The following is a 22961-nucleotide window of genomic DNA, read 5'->3' as shown; positions in this document are numbered from 1 at the left end:
GACATGTTGATATATGTGTAATTTTTTCTTCAGAACATGATCTTGAGCTTAATGATCACAAGGAATATTGCTTGAAAATCAATTCCAGGTCAAATAGCACTTGCAGAAATCTGGTGCACTCTATTAGGTGTTCATGATATGGCTTCCTCCCCTTCAGCGAAGCCAAAATGGAGTTTGGGTGATCACTTGGTGCAGCACCTACGTTCGGTCCCCTGGACAACCCTGAGCTCCCAGCTATCTGTTACTTTAAAACCCCATCCCACTCTCGTTCTGATCTTTCTGTTTGTAGCAACAAAACCCACTTTCAACTTGAGGAAGAACATCTCCTCTTACATCTTCAAACAGGAGAAAACTTGCAGATGCTAGAAATCCAAAGCAACACACACAAAATGCTGAAGGAACTCAGCAGGCCAGGCAGCATCTACGGAAATGAATAGACTGTCAACGCTTCAGGCCAAGACCCTACTTCAGGATTGAAAAGGAAGGAGGAAGATGTCTGAATAAAAAGGAGGGGGAAGGGGAAGGAGGATAGGTAGAAGGTGATAGGCGAAGCCAGGTGGTTGGGAAAGGTAAACGGCTGGAGAAGAAGTAATTTGACAGGCGAGGAGAGTGGAGCACAGGAGAAATTGAAGGAGGAAGGAACTCAGGTAGAATTGATAGGCAGGTGAGAAGAGGTAAAAGGCCAGAGTGGGGAACAGAAGAGGGGGGAGGGAAGAAAAAATACCATAAGGAGAAATCAATATTCATCTTGGCAGAAGAAGCCATGGACGGAAATGAGAATCAGAATTAAGATGTTTGGCCACCAGGAAGCTCCATTTTTTGCGGATGGAGCAGAGGTGCTTGACGAGTCTCACCAAAGTAGAGAGACCATATCGGGAGCATTGGACATAATCGTTCAGCTGAAGGCACCTGAGGGAATTTGAGCAATAGATCTCCCATGAACTAATTAACTGGAGTTGACCGGATTCCAATATCATCTATTTCGTGGTTCACTTATTATCCCTCTCAGCATTCTCTTGTCTCCTCCCCATAACCATTGATGCCCTGACTAATTAGGAACCTATCAACCATATGACCATAATAAGTCTATAAGTTATAGGAGCAGAATTAGGCCATTTGGTCCATCGCGTCTGCTCCACCATTTCATCATGTTTGATCCATTTTTTCCTTTCAGCCCTAATCTTCTGCCTTCTCCCCGAATCCCTTCATATCCTGACCAATTAAGAATCTATCTACCTTTGCCTTAAATATACATAATGACTTGGCCTCCACAGCTGCCTGTGGCAACAAATTCCACAGATCCACCACACTCTGGCTGAAAAGGTGCTTCCTCATTTCCACTCTAAAAGGACACCCCTCTATTCTGAGGCTGTGCCCTTTGATCCTAGACTTTCCCCCCATAGGAAACACCCTCTCCGTGTCTGCTCTATCAAGGCTTTTCAACATTCAATTAGGTCACTCCTCACTCTTCTGAGTTCCAGTGAATACAGGCCCAGAGCAATCAAACACTCTTCATATGACAAGCTGTTCAATCCTGGAATCATTTTCGTGAACCTCCTTTGGACCCTCTCCAGTTTCAGCACATCATTTCTGAGATATGGAGTCCAAAACCGCTCACAATACTCCAAGTGAGTCCCCGCCAGTACTTTATAAAGACTCAACATTACATCCTTTTTATATTCTAGTCTTCTTGAAATGAATGCTAACGTTATTTGCCGGTTACTAGTGGTGTTCCACAGGGGTCGGTGTTGAGGCCTCTTCTTTTTACACTGTATATCGACGATTTAGATTATGGATTAAATGGTTTTGTGGCTAAGTTTGCGAATGACACCAACATAGGTGGAGGAGCAGGAAGTGTTGAGGAAACGGAAAGGTTGCAGAGAGACTTGGTCAGTTTAGGAGAGTGGGCAAAGAAATGGCAGATGAGATACAATGTTTCTTCTTCCAAAATGTACAACTGTACATTTCTCAACAGTCAGGCAGATTATTATCTAGATGGGAAGAAAATTCAAAAATCGGAAGTGCAAAGGGACTTGGGGGTCCTAGTGCAGGATACCCTAAAGGTTAACCACCAGGTTGGATCGGCAGTAAAGAAAGCGAATGCTATGTTGGCATTCATTTCAAGAGGAATAGTGTATAAGAGTAAGGAGGTGTTGATGAGGCTCTATGGGGCACTGGTGAGACCCCATTTGGAATACTGTGTGCAGTTTTGGGCCCCCTATCTTCGAAAGGATGTGATGATGTTGGAGAGAGTTCAGAGAAGATTCACTAGGATGATTCATGGAATGCAGGGACTAACATATGAAGAGCATTTGCCGGCTCTTGGATTGTATTCATTAGAGTATAGAAGTATGAGAGGGGATCTCATAGAAACATTTCGAATGTTGAAAGGGTTGGACAGAGTAGATATGGAAAGGCTGTTTCCCTTGGTGGGTGAGTCCAGGACAAGAGGTCACAGTCTTAGAATTAGAGGGTACCCATTTAAAACAGAGATGAGGAGAAATTTTTTAGCCACAGGGTCGTGGATTTATGGAATTCATTGCCACATACAGCTGTGGAGGCCCAATCATTGAGGGTGTTTAAGGAAGAGACTGACAAGTATCTAATTAGTCAGGGTATCAAGGGATATGGGGAAAAAGCCGGACATTGGAACTAGATGGGAGAATAATTTAGCTCGGTGGAGTGGCAGAGCAGACTCGATGGGCCGAATGGCCTACTTCTGCTCCTTTGTCTTGTGATCTTGCCTTTCTTACCACAGACACAACTTGTGAATTAACCTTAGGGAATCCCAATTCCTTTTGCACCTCAGATTTCTGAATTTTCCCTCCATTTAGAATAGTCTATCCTTTTATTTCTTCTACCAAAGTACATGCTTTAAATGCAGCCGAAGACTTGGCCTCCACAGCCATCAGTGGCAATGAACTCCACAGATTCACCACCCTCTGGATAAAGAAATTCCTCCTCACTCTTGTAGATTTTTTTTTTTTGACATTCTGGTAAGTACTTCTGATTAGATTCCTTCTCATTCTATTTGTCTCTAAATCACAATTTATGAAGCAAATATACAATGGAATGTAACAAATTTCTGACCTGCCACTTGTAAGACCATATTCTCTTCCTTCTTTCCTTTGGATGTACTGATGTAACACTGATAGACTCCTTCATCATCCATGTTAATTTTTGTAAGAAGAAGGGATGCATTTCCTACTGATATCTCACTGTGAAACAGCTTTGTTCTTCCACGGTAGTGATCATCTTGGTTACTGAACTGGTCCATGCTTCGGTAAAAGCTATGAACCACAATTGATCCTTCCTTCTTTATATACATCCAGTGCAGCACTATTTCCGACAATGGTGCTGGCCGAAACCTGCATGGCAGCACCGCACCCTTGGAAATTATAGCTGTGAGCTGTGTGGTATCTAAGAGAAAACAGTGGGATTAATTACTACTCACAAAAACTATACAATTATCATCCCATGCTTAAAAAAAATAGCCAATATTCCTCGTAATCAGTTCACAGAGTGAAGCATTATTTTGAGATGGACCTTGTTTGGTGGGGAGGGATTGCTGGATCACCAATCATACGGGATTGACTAGGTGGGGGACATTGACAATAATCATGGAATTAAGACAGAATTGTGAGAGTGTAAGGTAGATGTAAAACAAAGTCATTTCATTGATTATAATATATTGTAAGCAACATTGTCATTTGTGTCTAGTTATTACATCAGGATGTTCAGCCCTATCATATCTACTCAGAGAGAGCTATCTATTCTGTGACCTATTCTAACTTACTATGTTGTTCCAACAGAATGGGACATTACTGGACCCAAAGTGCAAAAACTTAGAGCCCACTAATGACGCACATTGCAGTAGGCCTCACTAATCCATTTCAGGTTGTCTGACTGTTTTAGGATGGGTTGTTGGGTGGCTGTTTCAGTAACTGAGTTACCGGTTTGGTATTTCAAACCGGTTGGGTATTAACTTCGCAGTTGGGTATTAACTTCAAAGTTGGGTATTAACTTCGCAAAGTCAATGTACTCATCAAATGGTAGAACAGATCTAAACATTTGCATTGCAAAAGATAGAAGTTTTATTTTTGGGAAGACAGCAGAAGAAATGTTCCTCCAGGGTTCCATGGTTCTTAATAATCTCCCTGACAATTTTAAGTCCCTTCCAGACCCCAAAAGAAAAAAAAACCAGCTGGAAACTGAAACAGAAACAAAAAATGTTGAGTATCTTGTGATTTTCTGGTCCAACCACTGCTCTTCACATTTGCTTTTCTCTGCAAGCCTTGTCCTCATTTCTCTTCTCTTTCCACCACCCAGGAACCCAAACACATGAACTGGCACACACCCACATTTCTTACATTCCCAAACAGTGACTCCAAGTGAACTGGCACACTCCCATATTTCTTACATTCCTTTCTCAGTGCGTGATCTCCTCAGCACTGGGGAAACCAAAAGCAGGTTGGACGACTGCTATGCATCCCACTTCCCGTCGCCTCTCATTTTAAATCTCTGCCCCATGCAGATCTCCCTGTCTTCAGCTTCCTACGCTGTTCCAACAATTTCCAACATGAAGCTAGAGGACCTCATCTTCATTCAGACTACAGAAGTGGGACCCTGCATGGACACAAGGGCCTAGCCTGAAGCAGGGATGGTGTTAGCTTACATTCTGTATTGTAAAGCAAGTTGTGGGCTAAAGAGTATCCACACCCTATTAACCATCCCTGCTGATTGATGTAACAGAGCCACCCAGCTCAGAAATAAAGAACCCTTATAGCTATTTAAATGGAGATAACTTCAACACCACAGGAACATTGACATTTGTTTTTGCATTCCTGGATAACAGTTAACAGTGCCAGCCCCAGGATTGTCTCTGTAACAGTGGGGGTAACAACAGAGAAGCAAAAACATAATATGGGAGACACAGACTGAAAATGTAGTAATGATGTTTCATGAGATTATGACACATACCCATTGCTTACTTAAATATGTCTGCTGTGGGTAGTTAATTGATAGATCATGTACCGCAGACTACCTCTGGAGGAACTGGATGTTTGAGCAGTTTTGAGCCCCTTATCTTACAATGGATGTGCTGAAACTGGAGAGGCTTCAAAGGAGGTTCATGAAAATGATTCCAGGATTGAATGGCTTGTCATATGAAGAGTGTTTGATGGCTCTGGGCATGTATTTACTAGAAATCAGAAGAATAAGGGATAACCTTATTAAAACTTCAAATGGTGAAAGGCCTCAATAGATGCAGAGAGGATGTTTCCTGTGGTGGGGGAGCTTAAGACCAGAGGAGACAGCCTCAGAAAAGAGGGGCGTCCTTTTAGAACGGAGATGAGGAGGAATTTCTTCAGCCAGAGAGCAGTGAATTTGTGGAATTCTTTGCCATGGGCAGCTGTGGAAGCCGTCTTTATGTATAATTAAGACAGAAGTTGACAAATTCTTGATCGGTCAGGTCATGAAGGGAAACGGGGAAGGCAGGATATTGGGGCTGAGAGGAAAATTGGATCAGCCATGATGAAATGGCAAAGCAGGGTTGATGGACCAAATGGCCTAATTCTGCTCCTGTATCTTATGATAATGAATATGCCCTTGGTATCTATGGTAACCAGGGCTTAAATGAACAAAGGACTTTAGGCATGTGACCTGCAGACACTTATCAAAGACAAGCAGTTTTGATCAAGCAGGGAAAGTGATGTCATAAGTGGCTGATCAAGCAGTTCCTGTCTCAATAACAGAACAACTATATCTGTGACCCCTCCTGCTCTCCAACTCTTTAATAATTTTCAGCTCCCTGGTGCTGACTACCTGACTTTCACCATTGATGTCCAACCCTGTACACATCTATCCCCCAATCGGAAAGGCCTCAGACTGAGATTCATTTACCCAAGTTCATTTATGCATTGCATGTACATCAAAACATACAGTGAAATATATCATTTGTGTTAACGACCAATGCCACTTAAAGAAGTGCTGTAGCATCCAGGACATCTTCAAGGAGAGATGCCTCAAAAAGGTGGTATCCATCATTAAGGACCCCCATCATCCAGGACATGCCCTCTTCTCATTGCTACCATCAGGGAGGAGGTACAGAAGCCTGAAGGCACATGCTCAGCGTTTCAGAAACAGCTTCTTCCCCTCTGCCATCGTATTACAGAAAATATGTATTTACTGTAATTCATGTATTTTATTATGATGTTTTGCATTGTACTATTTCCACAAAAACAACAAATTTCACAACATCTGTTGGTGAAATTAAACCTGACTCTGATTCTGATTCTGGTGTGACCAATGTTCTGAGCTATGTATATTTCAATACAAAAAGTACTGTGGGAAAGGCAGATAAGCTTGGCCATGCATTAACATGTGGAATCATTATGTTGTAGTAGACATTAGTAAGACTCGGTTGCTGGAGTGGCAGGACTGACAGCTCAGTATTCCAGGGTTCCATTGTTTTAGACGTGACAGAGTGGGAGGGATTAAAAGAGGAGGGGTGTCATTACTAGTCAGGGAAAATGTCAGGGCAGTGCCCACTCAGAACAGTTCGGAGAACTCATCTAGTGGGGCTTCATGGGTGGAACTAAGGAATAAGAAATGTATGACCACGTTAATTCCTTGGAACATAGAAAATTGAGGGGAGATTTGTTGGAGGTAATCATAATTATGAGGGGTATAGATAGGGTAAATGCAAGCAGACTTTTTCCAATGAAGTTAGTTGGAACTACAACCAGAGATCATAGGTTAAGGGTGAAATGTGAAACGTTTAAGGGGAGATGAGGGAAAACATCTTCACTCAGAGAGTGGTGAGAGTGTGGAACGAGCTGCCAGCTGAAGTGGTGCATGAGAGCCCAATGTCAACGTTTAGAGAAGTCTGGATAGGTGCATGGATGGAGAGCTATGGTCTCGGTGCGGGACGATGGGACCAGGCAGTTTAAATGGTTTGTATGGACTAGATGGGCTGAAGTAGTGCTTTGTAGTACTGTGCAGTACAGTACATTTCTACAACGCTGTGACTTCTCTCCACTTTCTCAATCTCTCTGTCTGTATTGGGAGACAAATTATGCACCAACATCTTCTACAAACTCACTAACTCCCACAGGTACCCCAACTACATTTCTTCCCATCCTGAGATGCTGTTCCCTTCTTTCATTTCCTCCACCTCTGTCACACCTGTTCTCATGGTAAGGTTTTCCATTCCAGGATCTCAAAATGTTGTTATTTTTCAGATAACAGGATTCCCCCCTCCACAGTTGTTGATGGACCCCCCTCCACCCATAGCTCTTCTATTTCCCACATGTCTGCCCTCACCCCATCAGCCCCTCCCCTCCAATATATCAGGGATAGGGCCCCCCCTTGTCCTCACTTATTACCCTTTGAGCCTCTGCATTAAACATATTATTCTTCTCAACTTCCACTATCTCCAACAGGACCCTAGCACCAAGCACGTCTTACCTCTTGCCCTCACCACAGAATCACTCTCCCTTGTCCTCTCGTGTTTCCCCACCAATACCCTCCTGGCATCTATCCCAGCAACCACGCTAAATGTTACACTTGTCATTACACCTTTTCATCCACCACCATCCAAGCCCTAAACAGTCCTTCCAGGTCAGGCGGCCAGGTCACATATAAATCCATCAACTTTATTGCATTTGGTGTTCTGGAGTGGCTTCCTCCATATCAATGACATCCAACACAGAAATCTTGTCGGCACCTACCTTCCATCTGCTGTCAGAGCCAGGATCTCCCACTGGCCAGCTATTTTAATTCCACTTCCTATTCCCACACTAACATGTCTGTCCACAGCCTCCTCTACTGCCAGGTTAAGGCTAAACACAGATTAGAGGAATCATGCCTTAACCTGGACAGCACGTACATTGATTTCTCCAACTTCCAGTAAACGCTCCTCTCTACCAGACCAGCTTCATGATCCCTTTTCTTTCCCTCCCCACATCCTTCCAATCTCCTTGTCACCCAGTCACTGGTCCCTCTGATTCCCCTCCTTATCCTCTTCCCTATTCCATGATCTACTGTCCTCTCCTATCACATTCCATCTTCTTGAGCCCTTTGAGTCTTCCATCATCTCCTCCCAGCTTCTGACATCATTCCACTCTCCAGACCATCTACCTCCCTCCTGTATTCAGGGTGAGAAGTACGAATCTGGTAGACTTCAGGAGGGAGAAGGCTCGAACAAAAGGAATCTGCCCTGTGACAGATAAATGATAGGCTCTGTCTATAGACTAGATTAGAATATAAATTCTAAATCTCAGAAATAAAAACTAACAACTATTTGAACAATGAAACATGGTAAATAGCTAACCTAACCAGCATAACCTAATTAAATAACTATCACTACACTGATTAACTGAGTAAATATATAAATGGTGGGATTAGCAGAGGTATATGACTGCTACAATATATTTGTGAGCAATTTTGTTCAAAGCAGATACATTTGTGGTAAATGACTTAAGATTGAAAATCGATGTCTCGGTGTTGAAGAGCTAGAACCCAACCTGCAGGCACTGTGAAATACAAAGGGACAGGGAAACTTGCTGACGACACTCAACTGCATGGGATTGTGAATCATGAGGAAAAAGCAAGGTTAAACTTCAAGGAGTCTAGATAAGTTGAGTGAGTAGGCCAAAATATGGCAGGTGGGTATGTGTTGGTGTGTGCTATTTGAACGGTGTTAGGTTGGGAAATGTTGGTATAACATTAGTATAACACTGTGATGCACCATCAATAACTCTCTCTGAGACATAAAGACGAGATATCGGCTTTTATTAACTGGAAGAAGGAACAAGCAGTGGTTGACTACCATACTACATCCTGGAGAATGAGGCCGGGCTCAGACCTCAATCACCTTTATACAGGGGTCTGTGGGAGGAGGCACAGGAGCAGTCAGCAGGGGGCTTGTCCAGACAGGTATATGTAGTTCACCAGACACTGTGTACTTCTCATCTCAGCAACTTAAAAACATTTTTTTTTTATTTTTCCAAAACATAAACTCCGTGATTCTCCTTGATCTTCTAGCATTTCCTGCCTTTGTTTCCTGCCAAACCCCTAACTTCCAGCAGACTGGCCATCTCCCACTTCCCTGATAATTGCCCCAGTCTGAATCCAGGAGACCCCTTCAGGAAGCTGGCTAGATCAATTTTAGTAAGATTCAGACTTCAAAGTGGCACAGACACCTTTGCTATAAGCATAGCCAATGTCTTTCCCTCACACTTGTTAGAAGTACTTATTGAATTCCCTTTAAAAAAGTTACTCATCTAACAATAACAGAAAATCAGGGGCCACAGATCCCTCATCTAGGAACGTGCTTAACAACAAACAAATTTATTTTTTAAACAGATAAGATGGAAAGAATGCACATATTTCATTCTTATTAATAGAGCACTATTAATAATTGTTCTAATAACCACTTTTAGTGGGGATATAACTATTTATCCATGTCACAATTTTTCACTAGTTATACTTTCAATACCATCAATAGTGTAATTGTGAAAAATGCGTTCTGATCGTAATTTAACATTCAGGTTTTGATAACGTCAACCAAATAACACAAAACATTAATAAACTGGAATGTCACCTGCTCTGATCAGTTGAAAAATTCCAAATATGCAAAAGCTGGCTATTTGGTGTAACATCTCTGCATCTCTTTCAATTCACAGTAACTTTCTTCTGAGTACATAATTTCACATGAAGTTGCAAGCGATGCAAATCTTAATCGTGTCTCTCATCGGAAGTACTTATTCAATTTCAGAATCGAAGTCCTGCAATAAAAATGTGATATTAGATCAAATTATTTTTAAAGTAACATTTTCATATGAAGTAATGCAAGTTAGCACATTGCCTCTTTGCTTTCCGGTAAACCATTTTCACCAAAACAAGTAAATGTTAGTGGGCCACTGTAAGGTGTGTCTGACGTGCACTTCAAAGTCCAAAGGTTGCCCAGGGCATACATTTGATATTTGATCTCTTCACACCAATGGGATTACACATTAACTAAATCTCTCCAAAACTTAATTTTCAAAGTTTTAGAAATACAAGGATATTCTGAACAAAGGCAGTTGGTTAGTAATGTCTCTGATTAGTTGCAAAACCATCAAAGTCAGGAATTAAGGGGGGATTCCATAATGATAAAAAGTTATTACAAATATTAGTAATCTCCAGAATTATTAGAGTCATAAACTCATGGAGTCATACAACATGGAAGCTGGCACTTCAGCCCAACATGTGTATACTGACCAGGCTTATCCCATTTGACCCACTTATCCAGATGCTTTACCGTATCTGCTCCAACAACCTTCTCTATATAAGCACCACCCTCTGCATGAAAAGTTACTCCTCAGATCACTTCTAAATATTTCACTTCTCACCTAAAACCTACAGCATATTCTCTAGGAAAATGGTTATGTGGGTTATGTATCAATACCCCTCATGATTTTATTTCAACCCTATTTCTCCTCCGTTCTAAGGAACAAGGTCATACTCTGCCCAGTCTCCTGCTATGATAGAGGCCCTCAAGGCCCCACAGCATCCTAGTAAATCCTCTCTGCTATTGCTCCAATTTAATGAACTATTTCCCGTAACAGCGTGATCAAGACTGTACACAGTGTACTTTAAGTGCGGTCTCACCAAAGTTTGTAAAACAATGAAAGGTAGTGAATGTCTGAAACTTGATTTTTATTTTATCATTAGGAATGTGTGTTATCATAAAGGGATGCCAATTCCTTGTTTAGTCCTTGAGAAATGAAAGGTTTCCTGCAAAGAACCATGAAACCGAGAATGATACTTCAAAATCATTTAACAAATAAGACCATAAGATATAGGAGCAGAATTAGGCCACTTGGTCCATCGAGTCTGCTCTGCTATTTCATCACGGCTGATCCATTTTCCAACCAGCCCCAATATCCTGCCTTGTCTCTGTATCCCTTCATAGCCTGACCAATCAAGAATCTATCAACCTCTGCCTTAAATATACATAAAGTCTTGAACTCCGCAGCTGCCTGTGGCGATGAATTCCACAGATTCACCACTCTCTGGTAAAGTAATTCCTCTTCATCTCTGTTCTAAAAGGCCACCCCCCTTTTCTGAGAATGTGTCCTCTGGTCTTAGACTCTCCCACCATAGGAAACATCCTCTCCACATCTACTCTACAAAGGCCTTTCACCATTTGATAGGTTTCAATGAGGACACCCCTCATTCTTCTGAATTCTAGTGAATACAAGCCCACAGCCATCAGATTCTCTTCATATGACAAGCTGTTCAAGCCTAGGATTATTTCCGTGAACATCCTTTGAACCCTCTCCAGTTTCAGCACATCCTTTCTAAGATAAGGGGCCCAAAACTGCTCACAATCCTCCAAGTGAGGACACACCAGTGCTTTATAAAGTTGTAACAATACATCCTTGTTTTTATATTCTTTCAGATTACCAGTTCACAAGTGCAGCAACATACTGTACCCTCAGTGGCCACTTTATTAAGTACCTCCCGTACCTAATACAATGGTCACTGAGGGTATGTTCTGCAGTCCATCCACTTCAAGCTTTGACATTTTACATGTTCAGAGATGCTCTTTTGCACACCACTGTTGTAGCACATGGTTATTTGTGTTAATCTCACCTTCCTGTCAGCTTGAACCAGTCTGACCGTTCTCTTCTGAACTGTCTTGTTAACAAAGTATTTTTGCCCACAGAACTGCCACAGGGGATGTATTTTTTTCACTATCTCCTGTAAACTCTAGAGACTGTTGTGCATGAAAGTCACAGAGGATCAGTAGTTTGTGAGATGCACAAGCCACCCCATCTGGCACCAATAATTATTCCATGGTCAATAGATAGATCATCACCTAGGTCACATTTCTTACCCATTCAGATGTTGGGTCTGAACAAAAACTGAACCTCTTGACCATGCCTGAATTGCTCCCACACGATTGGCTGATTAGATATTTGCATTAACATATAGGTATATCTGATAAAGTGGCAACTCTGGTAGTCTCGAATTGTGCTGAAGAAAGACACTATGGATGTTTGGTGCAATGGCATGAAGATGGAGCCGGTGACTAGCAGTTGCCATAGTTACAAAGCAGTGCGCTGAGTTTAGGATGAGTAATTTGACAATTATTAACTGCCCACTGGACCTTAACAGGATCTGGGACTTGGAACGAGGTGGGATGTGAAATGTGAAGAGGCCTTCAGTTGCTGAAGGTGCTGGGCCGCCTGAAAGCTGAAGGGTTAAAATTTTCCCTGGGCAAGACTTACCCTGGTCTGTCAGTTATGTTGGGCACATAGTCTCATGATGGAGTTAAGATAGAGGCAGATCAAGGCCCCAGAATGTGAGTGTTTTGTGCTCATTCCTTGGGTTCTGTGGGGACTTCGGAGGTTCTTGAATCATTCTTTAAATCAGCTGTGGTTACCCTCCCTTGGGGAAGAAAGGGAGGAGGACAAAAGGAGAAGAGGGTAAAGGGTATCTTAGTTCTTCAGTAGTTTCCTTTGCATTGATTACTTAAGAACAAATAAATCAATGCCATGGAAATGATTTGGAGTCATAAACCAATGTCAAGAAAGCTGTTTCTGTTACATTGGGAAAGGAAACTTTAGAGCATAGGTCATGCTTGACAAAGTGCTAGACTCCAGTGTTACGTACTCCGTAACTGGGTTTCTTACCAGCAAAGATAGAAGTATCCATTGGAGTCTGGTACTATTTTCAAAACAGTGTTTATTAGTAAAATATACAAATCAATATCCACAATGCAAATATACAGATAATACATGTTAGCAATACTAAACCTAAAAGTGTGGGTATAATAATAATCAATAATAAACAAGCTCTATCGATGTCTAGGGGATAATGAATTGTCATCTGTGAATATAAAGTTCAGTTCAGTTCATACAGGCTGAGGTAGTTGTTGATCGATGTGTTGTAATTGTTGGAGAGAGAGAGAGAGCGAACAGTGACAGCCAGTCAAACCTTCCTTTACGTTCTTGATCCGTCGATGTGTTGTTGTGGCCATTCAGGTATGACCCTCTCGCCTTTAGCTAGACCGTTCTTCTGTGGTGGACTCGTCACCCAGGCAAGGGTGGACACACTCACAAGCCCCCACCGGTCTCGCTATAAACACTGTGAGTTAAAATTGACCAATCCGTTCGGTCCCCGATGCCCCCCACTTTCTCGTGGGTTCCAACACTTAAGCAGTGCTCACTAGTGTGTCTCTTGGTGCGTCTCCTGGTGTGTCTGAGGGGTGTCTCCCCAGACCTCACTTTTATCCCTACTCACGGGGTCTCAGATGTCAATCAGTTTTGAATGGCTTAGCCCATCAAACCAGCCCACTCCGGCTGTCTACTGAAGAATTTTAATGAACAGAATCGTACCAAGTAAACAGCCCTCTCCGGAGCCGTGAGTCTTTCAGGAGTCATAACATGGTGGAACAACAAGTCTCTCTCCCCTCTCTTATCAGCAGCAGATGTTCTGGCATGTTTTTGTTCCATCTCTTTTTCTCTCATTAGCAGCCTGGCAACAGTAATGGTTTGTAATTCTCCCAGGGGAGGGGACATGGGCAACCCTGCACCCTTCTGCCCATCAGAGCTGTTCATCCTTCGTAACACCAGTAATGTTTTGAAAGATGCACAAGGATAAGAAGAAGGAATAGTTCAGTTAAAGTTTAGAACTGCAGGATGTTACAGCACATTTGGCTTAAAGGTGCAATGAATATTTTAAAGTCAGCCACTGAGTAAACGAGAAAAGAATCAAGTTGGAAAGACGAGGATAACATTTGAGTACGGTGTGTTTAGAATATCTCCATGGGTCCCAGTGAAGTGAAACAGAGGGTGGGGATGAATGTTAATCTCAGAGTGAGCCAGATGCTAAACCATTGAGCAATGAGATAATAGTGGAATTGTACAGTAAAAAGATTTCCTGAAGTGAGAATAGAAAGATTCTCACATCTAGTCAACACCACAAATCAAAATCCTACACTAGAAATTAAATTGTATCTCAACCTGCTCACAGAGCTAGAAGTATTTAAAAATAATCTACTTACATTTTCCAGCCACTTCTCAGCATTCTTTATCTTGTAGTTTCATTTACTTTTATCGTTTTAATTTCTTCTTGAAGCTTGATACTTGCTTCCTTACTAGAGCAAAGCTTCACAATGCCAAAGTGGAGGTGGAGTTATTGTTAATCAGAACAAGAGAATGTACCTTGAACCCAACAGGTATGACTAGTTGAGCAGGTAGCAAAAATTGGATAGAAACTGGCCAGTTCCAAGACTGTTTAAAAAGTAAGTACGGTAACTTTACACGATGCCTCTTGTAATTTACACCTGTTAAGAAATATGCTCACGCGTATAAAAACTGGGGATTAGCGAGTCCATTAATACATCAGGAAACAAGTATAGACCAAAAAAAATCACAAATATTAGGTTTAACTGCAAGTTGCCAGATTTTAAAAGAATGAAACTGGTCAAATGTGGAAAAGAAATTTTCTTTGCCACAGTTTTACTGGGAGACTGGTAGAAACTTTATTAATGCACCTATGCAGTTGATGATATTTGTTTAAATTTATTTTTATTTATTTAGAGATACAGCACATATTAGGGCAGCGTAGCAGGAACGGAGATTTGGCGACAGAGAGAGAAACCCCTGAAGTCATGAGCCAAATGAACCACCTGGTCACTATGACTTCACATAATCCTGGGGGTGGAACAGCTAATGTCCTCACTTAAATCGAGGCTGTTACAGCGGTATGAAGATAGAGTTGTTTGGATTGGACTTGTCAAATAGACTAAGAGGTAAGTTAATAGATGAGCAGAACCAGTTATTTAGATAGTTAATTCATAGCATTCAGCAGAAAAGTATCCCATTGAAATAGAAGAAAGAGAGCAAAGCTTAGCAAAGGAGGCCAAAGTATTTCATCAAAGGTTAAATTATAATATGGCGAGATCTTGTGGCAGACCAGAGAACTAACAATTTTACAGGAACCAATGGTAAAAGACAAAGAGATTAATAAGGAGTGAGAAAACTGAATATGAGAAAAAGCTGGCAACTCATTAAAACACTGCAAGTATTTTTGTTAACATAACAAAGCCTGCAGATGCTGGAAATCCAAAGCAACTCACACAAAATGCAGGAAGAACTCAGTAGATCAAGCAGCATCTATGGAAATGAATGAACAATCAATTTCGTGGGCTGAGACCCACGATAGGCAGGTGAGATGAGCTGAGAGGCCAGAGTGGGGAATAGAAGAAGAGGGGAGGGGAAAGGAAATGTTTTTAACTGGAAGGCAAAAATCAATATTCATGTCATCAGGTTGGAGGTTATCAGGCTGAATATAAGGTGTTGCTCCTCCACCCGGAGGGTGGCCTCATCCTGGCACAAGAGGAGGTCATGGACTGTTACATCAAAATGGGAATGGGAATTGGAATTAAAACGTTTGTCCACCAGGATGTTCCGGTTATTGCAGATGAAGCGGAGATGTTTGATGAAGCGTTTCCCCAATTTATGACGAGTTTCACCGATATGGAGGAGCACCTGGAAGGCCCATTCCCAGCCGATTCCCAGGTGACGTGTTGTCTCACCGGGAAGGACAGTTTGCAGTCCTGAATGGAGGTGAATGGGCAGATGTAGCGCTTAGGCCACTTGCAGGGTTAAGTGCCGGGGGTATTAGTGGGGAGGGTCAAATGGACAAAGAAATCACAGAGGGAGCGATCCCTGCAGAAAGTGGGGAGGGGGAGAGGTAAAATTATTTTTAGTGGTAGGATTCTTTCGGAGATGCCCGAATTTGCAGAGGATGATTTGTTGGATGCAGAGGCTCATCCAACAAGTACGGACAAGAAGAACTCCATCACTGTTAAGATGACAGGAAGACGGGGTGAGGGCTCTTATCGATATATTGAAAGGAAAATGTACTTAACTATGGTAAGTATGGGACATTTTGTAGGTGAGACTGGGGAATTTAAAAAGTAAAACGAAACGGGTACATATAGTAAATAAATACTTTGCATAATTGATCATGGTGAAGGATATCACAAATATCCCAAAGATTCCTGATCAGCCAGTTTTAAACACTGTGGAAGTCCATGTAAATATCACCATTACCTTTGGGGGTTTTGTAACTGCAAAACATTAAACTAATTCCAAGGAAGACACAGGAGTCCAAAATGTTAGTCTACTTTCAGGTTCACTTTAAGCGAGGTGTGATGATGATGTATGTAATTCACATATTTTACATTAACCCATAATTAATTATTTAAATGAACAAGAATGTTTAATCAAACAATACATATACAAGATTATTTAATTATTACTGAAATATCACATACTCAACAATTAATGTAAGACCATAGACATACGAGCAGAATTAGGCCATTTGCTCCATTGAGTCTGTTCCACCATTCAAATATGGCTGATTTATTTTTCCTCACAAACCTATTCCTTTCCTTCTCCCTATAACCTTTGATGTTCTTATTAATCAAGAATTTATTCCCCTGTTTTTTAAAATATGCTCAATGACTTGGACTTGAGCACAGGAACACGGAACACAGAGTCAGGACCCCTCCTTGGGAACAGGACATAGGGCCAGGGCTTTACACAGAGTCAGGACCCCTCCTTGGGGACAGGACATAGGGCCAGGGCTTTACATAGAGTCAGGACCCCTCCTTGGGGACAGGACATAGGGCCAGGGCTTTACACAGAGTCAGGACCCCTCCTTGGGAACAGGACCTAGGGCCGGGACTCATACATGGACACTAAACACAGGGACACAAATTCGAGAGTTTCAGGGAGCAGAAGTAAGTGCAGTCACTGTTACTAACGGGAAAGTACTTGGAAGGCTGAAAGGTCTGAAGGTAAATGATTCTCCTGAACGAGAGAGACTACACCGCAGGGTAGTCTTAGCCAGCATTGGGTAAGACTAAATATACCCAGCACTGAGTATATTTGTGACATTAAATTCCACAGATTCACATCCTCTGGTTAAAGGAATTCCTCTGCTGCTCAGTTCTAAAGGGACATCCTTTTGTCGCCCTGTTGTCCTAGATTCCTAGACTCGCCCACTAATAGAAACATCCTCTGTATATCCATGCTGTCTAGGCCTTTCAAAATTTGGTTGGTTTCATTGAGCTCCCCCTCCCCCCGCATTCTTCTAAAACTCCTATGAGTACAGACCCAGAACCATCAAAAACGCCTCGTACATTGACCCTTTCATTCTTGGGATAATTTTCTAGACCGGCATATGCTTTCTTAGATTTGGAGACCAAAACTGCTAACATTACTCCAAATGTGGCCTGACCAATGCCTAATAATGTCTGAACATTACATCCTTGTCTTGCGAACATTGCATTTGCTTTCCTTACTACCGCTTCAACCAGTGAGTTAATCATTAGGGAATCCTGCACCAGGACTCCCAGTGGAATTTTATACTAAAACTCCAAAGTCCCTATGTACCTCTGATTTCTGAACTTGCTCTTTGTTTAGAAAATTGCCCTTATTCCTTCTATCAAAGTGAGTGGCCATACATTTCCCTATTCTGTACTCCCTCTGCCACTCCTTAGCCCATGCTCCTAATCTGTCCACGTCCTTCTGCAGACTCCCTGATTCCTCAAGACTACCTGGCCCTCCATCTATCTTTGTACCATCCGCAAACTGGGCCACAAAGCTATCGGTTCATTGACATACAACGTGAGAAGTCACAGGTCTAATACCAATCCTTCTGGAATGCCACTAGTCACCAGCAGACAGAGAAGTCCCCCCTTATTCACACTCTTTGTCTTCTGCCAGTCAGCTAATCTTCTGTTAATGCCTGTATCTTTTCTGTTGTACCATGGACTCTTATCTTGTTTAGCAGTCTCCTGTGCAGCACTTGTCGAAGGACTTTTGAAAATGCAAGTAAGTAAAAACCACCGACTCTCCTTTATCAATCCTGCCTCTTGTTTCTTCAAAGAATTCCATCAGATTTATTGGTAATGATTTCCCTGTCATAAGGTGGGCGTTGGGAACAGACCCAAATGCAAGACACAGACACTGAAGTACTAGGGAGAGGACTAGGTGTATCAAGAAAGCAAGGGAAGTGGGGGAGAAATGACGCTGGACAAGACACAAGCCCTGGACAAGACTAGGAGACAAGGCGGGCTAGGACTAGACTAGGAAAGTGGGACCTGGATGAGGAACTAGGAACCTGGACAAGGACTCCGAGCCAGAGACTGGATAGGGACCCAGAACCTGGGTCTTGACTCAGGCTTGGACTCCAGATCCAGGCAAGGACTGGACGTGGCAAGGCAACAGGACTGGACGTGGGGGCAGGACGCGGGACTCCAGGGATGGACGAGGACATGAAGCTCAGACTTGGTCTTGATCGAGGGAGAGTAGGAACGCAGAGCCTAGGTAGAGGGAGAGCAAAGCAGAAGTAGGGAGAGGTGTAGCTGGACACGGACACTAGCCCTGAACGAGACCAGGACTCAGGGCCTAGGCTACAACTTGTACTTGGACACGGACTGGAACCTCCTCAGAGCTCAACGATAGATAGTTCTTTCTGCTGGCATGGCAAAGCTCCGGTCTCACTCCGGCGGCTGAACTTGATGGCGATACAGGCGAGGTTGCTGGCAGGGCTTCCGGCCAGGCTTCAGAGGGAAGGAAGGGAACAGTCCAGCCTCAGGTAACGGCAAGGACAGGAAGGGACAGATCCCACCATAGGGTAACAGCAAGGACAGCCTGACTTACTCCACAGAGGCAAGGACAGGAAGGGACAGATCCCACTGTAGGGTAACAGCAAGGACAGCCTGACTTACTCCACAGAGGCAAGGACAGGAAGGGACAGATCCTACTGTAGGGTAATGGCAAGGACAGCCTGACTTACTCCACAGAGGCAAGGACAGGAAGGGACAGATCCCACCATAGGGTAACAGCAAGAATGGCCTGACTTACTCCACAGAGGCAAGGACAGGAAGGGACAGATCCTACTGTAGGGTAACAGCAAGAATGGCCTGACTTACCCCACAGAGGTGAGGACAGGATACCAACGAGACGAACCAGCAACCACACTCGAACCCAGGGCCACAAACATTCCAACTTCCAGTATGAGAATCAGGTGCCTGTGATTAAGCCGAACTGAAACAACGGACAGCCAGAAGACCCGGAATCTGGAGTCCACGGACCGGACCATGACATTCCCCTCAGGGAAACCATGCTGACTTTAGCCTATTTTATCTTGTGCCTCCAAGTACCCCAAAGCGTCATCCTTAAAAATAGACTCTATCTTCTTGCTAGCCACTGAAGTCAAGCTAACTGGCCTGTCCCTTGCAAACCTCCCTTCGTGAAGAGTGGAGTGTCATTCGCGGAGATCTAGTCCTCCGGAATTATTCCAGAACCTAGTGATTTATGAAAGGCACTACAAATGCCTCCACATTCTCGTCAACTACCCCTTTCAGAACCCTGCGGTGTAGTCTCTCTCGTTCAGGAGACTTATTTACCTTCAGACCTTTCAGCCTTCCAAGCACTTTCCCTTTAGTAATAGTGACGGCACTTACTTCTGCTCCCCGAAACTCTCGAATTTCTGGTATATTGTTAGTGCCTTCCACCTTGAAGACTGACGCAAAAAACTTACTTAGTTTGTCCGCCATTTCTTTGTTCACCGTTACTACCTCTCCAGCATCATATTCCAGTTATTATTAGCAAGCCTACCTTCATATTTAATTTTTACTCTTTTTGCTTTTCAGTTGCCTTCTCTTGGTTTGTAAAAGGTTCCCAATACTTTAGCTTCCCACTAATTTTTGCTACATTGTATGCCTTGTCTTTTGCATTGACTGTCATTATCTTTGACTTCCCTTGTTAGCTACAGTTGCCTAATCTCCCTTTAGAATGTTTCTTCTGCTTTGGGATATATCAATCCTGCAAATTCCAAATTAATCCCGGAAGTACCAGGCATTGCTGCTCTACCATTATCCCCACTGGTGTCCACTTTCAATCAACTTTGGCCATCTTCTCTCTCATGCCTCTGCAGTTTTATTTACTCAATTGTAATAATGATACATCTGATTTTAGTTTCTCCCTTTCAAGTTGCTGGGTGAATTCTATCGTATTCGATCACTGCTTCCTTTACCATAAGCTCCCTAACTGAATCTAGTTCATTACACAACCGCCAATCCAGAATTGCCTTTTTGTTAGTGGGCTCAACCACAAGGTGCTCTAAAAGGCTATTTGCTGGGCATTATCCCAAACACCTTCTGTTGGGATCTAGCACCAACCTGATTTTCCCAATCTACCTGCATATTGAAATCCCCTCATAATATTGCCCCTTTTACGTAACTTTACTATCTCCTGTTGTAATTTGTACCCCACATTCTGGCTACTATTTGGAAGCCTGAATACACCTTCCATCAGGGTCTTTTTAACCTTGCACTTTCTGAACTCTACTCCCAAGGATTCTACATCATCTGATCTTCTGTCGATTCTAATGATCTGATTTCATTTTGACTAGCAAAGCCACCTGAATCCCTCTGCCCACCTGCCTGTCCTTTCAATACCGTGGAAACAAAAGCAAGGAAAGGGTTAAAATCATGAGCTTTATACAGCCTTTCCTACAAGTGGAAGTTTAGCAAGGTGACAGTCAAGATAAGCTGACAAAGAGACGTAGTGTACTCACCCAGTCTGAACATGGCCCTTGGAGCCAAAACTGTTCTTTTCCCAGCCTTTCTTTCCAAGTCTGGGAACCAAGGTCAGCAAACATACCAAGTCAAGACAAATATGTGAACAAAGGATTCCAGGGCAACACTTGCTATTGGCCAGTTACTTTACAAATTCGGAAGTTTTTTTGGTCATAGATTTCAATGGTTATTAACACATGAAATATGCGTGATGATTGATATTTTAATATGTATATGAAGGTATTTAGAAGTGACAAAGATTCTGTTGGATAAATATCCAAACCCAACTAGTCAATTTCTACATAGAACTGGCATTTCTTTTCAAGCCTCAGAGCAGCTTGGTGACAGGGTCTAAGCTGTTCTCCTTGCACACAAGTACGGTAAATAAAGTGTGATGGAAGAAGGAGTGCAAATTGTCAGTCTAGTGAATCGGAGACAATAATACAATGTGTATCCTTGAATGTTAAGATTGTGATCTTCTTTCTAGCATGACTCTGTGATGCCCACAATATCATACCTGCTGATTTCTGAGCTACAAGTTCATCTACTTTATTTCATATACTGCATGCATTCAAATATAACACCTTCAGTCCTGTAGAATCAAGAATCAGTTTTATTACGTCTGACATATGTTGTGAAATTTGTTTATCTTGCAGCAGCAGCAGAGTAACACATAACATACACAATAACTTACAGTAAGAAATATATGCTAAAAACTAAGTCAGGAGTGCAAAAAGAGAGGAGATATAGGAGGCAGTGTTCGTGGGTTCATGGTACGTTCAGAAATCTGATGGTGCAAGGAAGCTGTTTCTAAAATATTGAGTGTGTGTATTCATCACCTTTTATTTCAAATTTTGCCTCCATGTTGCCTGAAGTGATATTTTTATCCCTTTCCAAACTTTTCATTTTATTCTTTATTCTGGAGACAAAGTGGAGGATAAAGTATTTTAAAAAGCTAACAGGACCAAAATTAGTCAAATCTCTAGATCCCCAAAGTTCGCAAACCTGAGTGAGGTTGATAAAATACATTTTCTAGAATACACTTAGAAACAAAGGACATTCTGTGTACTAAGTCAATGACTCAAACAGTGAGGACCTTGAAGAAATAACTCTTGAGGATGGAAGTGGGGAGATCTGAGGTTGGCATCATCAGTGTACAACCATAGAACATTACAGCACAGAAACAGGCCTTTTGGCCCTTCTTGGCTGTGCCAAACCATTTTTCTGCCTAGTCCCACTGACCTACACCTGGACCATATCCCTCCATACACCTCTCATCCATGCACCTGTCCAAGTTTTTCTTAAATGTTAAAAGTGAGCCTGTATTCACCACTTCAACTGGCAGCTCATTCCACACACCCAACACTCTCTGCGTGAAAAAGCCTCCCCTAATGTTCCCTTTAAACTTTTCCCTTTTCACACTTAACCCATGTCCTCTGGATTTTTTTCTCCCCTAGCCTCTGGAAAAAGCCTGCTTGCATTCACTCTATCTATACCCATCATAATTTTATACACCTCTATCAAATCTCCCCTCATTCTTCTATGCTCCAGGGAATAAAGTCCTAACCTATTCAACCTTTCTCTGTAACTCAGTTTGTCAAGTCCCGGCAACATCCTAGTAAACCTTCTCTGCACTCTTTCAACCTTATTAATATCCTTCCTGTAATTAGGTGACCAAAACTGCTCACAATACTCCAAATTCGGCATCACCAATGTCTTATACAACCTCACCATTACATTCCAACTCTAATACTCAATACTTTGATTTATAAAGGCCAATGTACCAAAAGCTCTCTTTACAACCCTATCTACTTGTGACGCCACTTTTAGGGAATTATGTATCTGTATTCCCAGATCCCTCTGTTCTACTGCAATCCTCAGTGCCCTACCATTTACCTTGTATGATCTACCTTGGTTTGACCTTCTGAAGTGCAATACCTCACACTTGTCTGCATTAAACTCCATCTGCCATTTTTCTGCCCATTCCTCCAACTGGTCCAAATCCCTCTGCAAGCTTTGAAAACCTTCCTCACTGTCCACTACACCTCCAATCTTTGTATCATCAGCAAATCTGCTGATCCAATTTGCCATATTATCATCCAGATCATTGATATAGATGACAAATAACAATGGACCCAGCACTGATCCCTGTGGCACACCACTAGTCACAGGCCTCCACTCAGAGTAGCAATCCTCCACTACCACTCTCTGGCTTCTTCCATTGAGCCAATGTCTAATCCAATTTACTACCTCTCCATGTATACCTAGCGACTGAATCTTCCCAACTAACCTCCCATGCTGGACCTTG

Source organism: Hemitrygon akajei, chromosome 5 (genome assembly GCF_048418815.1).
Source record: "Hemitrygon akajei chromosome 5, sHemAka1.3, whole genome shotgun sequence".
In the NCBI taxonomy this organism is placed as follows: Eukaryota; Metazoa; Chordata; class Chondrichthyes; order Myliobatiformes; family Dasyatidae; genus Hemitrygon; species Hemitrygon akajei.
This window is presented reverse-complemented; position numbering follows the sequence as displayed.